General features: G+C 32.9%; 1 long non-coding RNA gene across 1 annotated transcript; it reads left to right on the forward strand.

Annotated features, from left to right (window-relative positions):
- The first annotated feature begins 1,401 nt into the window (after window positions 1-1,401).
- LOC148298188 (uncharacterized) lies at window positions 1,402-2,524 on the forward strand. Its single transcript, XR_015839215.1, has 3 exons — window positions 1,402-1,681; window positions 1,740-2,111; window positions 2,191-2,524. It is a non-coding gene; the product is annotated as an uncharacterized LOC148298188 (long non-coding RNA).
- The last annotated feature ends 1,888 nt before the right edge of the window (window positions 2,525-4,412 follow it).

Below are 4,412 nucleotides of genomic sequence, written 5' to 3' on the forward strand. Positions count from 1 at the left end.
TCCCAACCCCAACCCCAACCCCAACCCCAACCCCAACCCAACCCCCAACCCCAACCCCAACCCCAACCCCAACCCCAACCCCAACCCCAACCCCAACCCCAACCCCCTATAAGATCAATTTTTTGAAATAAGACTAGATTCCTCTTTCTAACCTTTATAAATACAATAGTTTTTTTCCAAATAGCTTTGCGTGACAACTATAATATTATCTTTTAAAAATTATATTATCACTTTAAACAAAAAATCAGTCGAGTATTTTATTAACCAATAAAAAATTATATATCTACATACATAGTGTTTATATCTCCTTTTTTTTTAATAAAAAATATTAATATCATCAAACAATTGACAATCTCTCTCTCCCTCATGTCTATTCTATTTATTCTAACCAACGTCTTACTTCTTTCACAAATTCAATCCCAAATACAGTACATGCCTTACTATCCTTCCGAACATATCGTAAAATATACACCTCATCATAAACATCTCCTTTACTCAATTTTATTATAATCGTCTTACATTAACCACACACAAAATACCCCATACAAATAAATACTCTTAAATATATAATTAAACTCTAAGACCATAAATATAAACGTATATTTTGGATCAATACCATTAAAAAACAAGCAAAAATATCCAATAAATTCTGTTTTTAATGACAATTTTTGTTACTGTTCTTTTGTTTTGAATAGACAAAATATCGAATGATAATAATAAAACATCGATATATAATAATAAAATTAGCCCTATTTATCCAACAGTTGTATATAAATATACCTTAATTTATATGTTTAGAGTTCTACTAATCCCACAATTGCAAAGACATACCAAATAGGCTTTTCGGTTGGAAACTCGGACCCCTACATCAAAGTTATTTACACGCCTCAATCCTCGAACATGGTCTACTCCTATGCTCATTCTTCATATACCGGCTCATTTCCAGCGCCACTCACATTCTCCGAGATGGCAAATCAGAACGTGGATCGAGATGGTAACAGAAAACATACGCACACATTCATAATATAATTTACTAGAAAAAACCTATTTTTCTATCAGAAAATACTTTAATATCAAATCAAATTAAGTTTCATAGGTTTTGTTATGAGGAAAACACAGACTGTTATTTTTCACAAAGATCCCCTACAAACTAGTTTCTTTATTGCCATCGTTATTTACGATGCATAGTCTTCTGGGACATTCGGACTTGATTTTAATCTGAGCGTATAAACCACCAATACTGTCAATTGTCCAAACAGCTGTAGTAATGCCGGGTCCTGTGATACGACAACCGGGACCTGTTCCTGTTCGCAAGGCAGCTACGCTTATGACTGTAGCGTTAACCCTTATTAATTAGTCACAGGATCGGTTCAAAATTTTACTGTCTAGGTTGGGAAGTCAGTATATGTGCGGATTGATAAACATTATACGAACTCAAACAGCAAGCTGCTTTTAGTCCGGGACCAGGTAAATAACGCCAATCTTAAGATATACTACCAACTGTCAGGAAATGTTAATACCTCGATTCTCTCAAAGTTTGAATACGCCAAGATATCGTTTCTGAATGGTTCATTGAACGCAATTTCCACTCCTTTGGCTTCATACAGTTCTGATCTTTGGCTACTAGCCATTAACACTGGTCCGGACAATTGCCAACTCAGTGCAAGCCTCAGTTAAGACAGTAAGTTTATCTCCCAAATATACGAACTGCACTCATTTATTTTATAAAATATTCATAGATACCGTTAGCGTTTTACTCATCATTATGATCGTTATTGGCGCTGCCATCTTCGTGGCTCTTTTAGCCAGTATCATATATATTTTCAAGAAACGCAGGGAAACAAGCAGTATAATTCCGCTACTAAGGGAAGGACAATCAGAGAATATGATAGCAGTCTCAAAGCAGATGAAGTGGAACGTTACTTTCCAGTGGTCAAATATGATCGGATATTTTTTACTCTTTCAAGAGCGAGTCCACATTGGATCTCATACCGACCAAGGATTGTGTCATCTGCCTGTGCGATATTTCTCCGAATTAAGAAATAAGAGTGACTTTTTGCAATCACGTCTTCCACAAGGACTGTCTCACAGGCTGGTTTGCCAAGCAATTCGTAAGGAAAACAAAATCAATAATTAAAAAATTATATTATATTTAATTGTTAATTTAACATATTGTTTTTTTTAATTTAGAATTGTCCATATTGTCGTTAAAATTTCGATAAAGAACACATATTGAAATTATATTAATCGATTGACTAGTACCACAAGAAAAAAACAGCAGATACTTTGTCTTTGGAAGGGGAAAGTCTGGTTCTCGAAATCGTAGAATACCACAAAAACAAATCAGTGATGAAGAAGGATGACTGCTCTTTTATCCGCCAACAACAAGATCAAAGTTTTGTAAATCTATAAACAATTATCTGAGAATGGAAATATAAACAAATCCTAAAAGAACATTAGAGAGAAGAAAGATGAATTTTAGCGCACTGTATAAAATTAATAAATATCAAACAATTAATATTATTATTTTATTGGACACATCTAAAAATTGTTATTATTAAAATAATTACAAAAATTAAATTATTATTTAATCCTCCCACCCCTATAACTTTAACAAAAATTATAATAGATATGTTCATACTGACATATGTTTAGTACATATACAAATTTTGGTTTTTAATTATCATTTGCATTTACCTCGTCAATTAAGGGATCATATTCCGTACTATCCTTCTCCATGCTTGTGGGTCGTTACAAAATTCATTCTCTGTTTCTCGCCTTTGCCAATCTTGGTTGCCAGTTGATCTTGGAAAAACTCGTCGTTTACCTTGTCGTCCACTTTGGGGACTTACTTATTGCCATTCAAATCTATATTTTTTGTACTGGAGGTTTCGGATCTCATTTTCCTCATCTTGATCCTCTCCCGAATGCTGTCTTCCTGTTTTTTCAGATTATCGCATATCATATTCTGGTTCTTCTCGATTTTCTTTTCTGCCTCGACGAGTTACTTGACCTTCTGCTTCTCAGACTGCTCCTTTGTGTAGAACATCTGAATCTGGTGGGCCACTATCTTCTCTTATCGTTATTTGGGCGAGATCAGATACTCGTTCCCATAGTCGGCAATGTGTTCGCTCTTGTTGTTGTTATCGCTCTTCTGGTTCTTTCCCGGACTATTTCCGCCGGGAATTACTATTTTAGAACTGCTTTTGTAGAGTTGCTCGAAGACAGGTTTTTTGAGCATAAGGGATTGTAGTTTTTTACTGAAATATCTAAAACGCTGGTCCTCAGCTGATTCCATGACCTCCACGCCAAGCATATAGAGCTGGATGAGTTTGGTGATATCCTCGAGCTTGCTGCGAGACTTGTCGTCGTCATCAAGGGATATTTAAAGTTCTAGTATCTCGTAGGCAAATCCTTGATGCGCTTATTCCAATAGCTGGCCCCTATAAATAATGCAATTAAAAAATGGATTAAGAGAGAGTTAAAGTGTATATGTTAAATAAGAGTTTAAGCATACATAGTCTTTTTGGGGTTAATATTTTTGTGTGGCTGATGGTTCTATTTATCTTTTGATCGTGACATTCTTTTTTTTTTATATATAGAATAATGTAAAACTATTGTTATTAATTATACATACATATTAGATACCAATCTAAAAACACAACAATTTCACGATAGATAGATCTTAAAAATAAAATAAATCTAAAATAAATATCAGTAAAATATAAAATGAAAATAAAACAAAATATCAAACATTTATGTTTTTTATGGGCTATTTAATAATAATGTTAATATTAAAAATTAAATTAAAACTAATATGAAGATAGTTTTTTTATATGGACTTTAACGCAGCAATCTCCAAAAAAAGGTATCTTGTTTACGAAGTGCATTGTAAATCATAATAATTTCCAGCCAGAATTGTAAAGGCAAGTGTGCCCAAGGATTCCCTTGTGTGGCTCACTTTAATTATCTTTGTCATCACATTTTTTTAATAAAGACTATATTTTATCTATATCAAATCAAGCAAGGTCGTTGTTTAAACATATCGTTGAACAACTCAATCAAATGTATTGATCATGAAAAAACAATCGAATATGTATAGAACATAGTTTTTCTCTAAATATATCAATTTACTTGATAAAAAAATAACGATGGGACAGTTATTTTTTCCTTATTCTTCTCCTTTTGTCACTTATGATTAATATTTTTGTTTCCATAAAGTATGGCGACAGAAAGTATGTTTTTTCGATGAAGTTACAGTAATAAGTAATACATAATAACGTATAAATTAAGGGTTGAATTCCATGTACTTAGGATGCAGATATAATATAATTTTCTAGAAATAGTGGTTATTGATTAATTCAAATGGGGGCAGACTTATTATAGAAGATAATAATTTATATGGAGATTAC

Source organism: Brachycentrus maculatus, unplaced genomic scaffold, assembly GCF_059751285.1.
Source record: "Brachycentrus maculatus isolate JH-2025_06_01 unplaced genomic scaffold, ASM5975128v1 h1tg002389l, whole genome shotgun sequence".
In the NCBI taxonomy this organism is placed as follows: domain Eukaryota; kingdom Metazoa; phylum Arthropoda; class Insecta; order Trichoptera; family Brachycentridae; genus Brachycentrus; species Brachycentrus maculatus.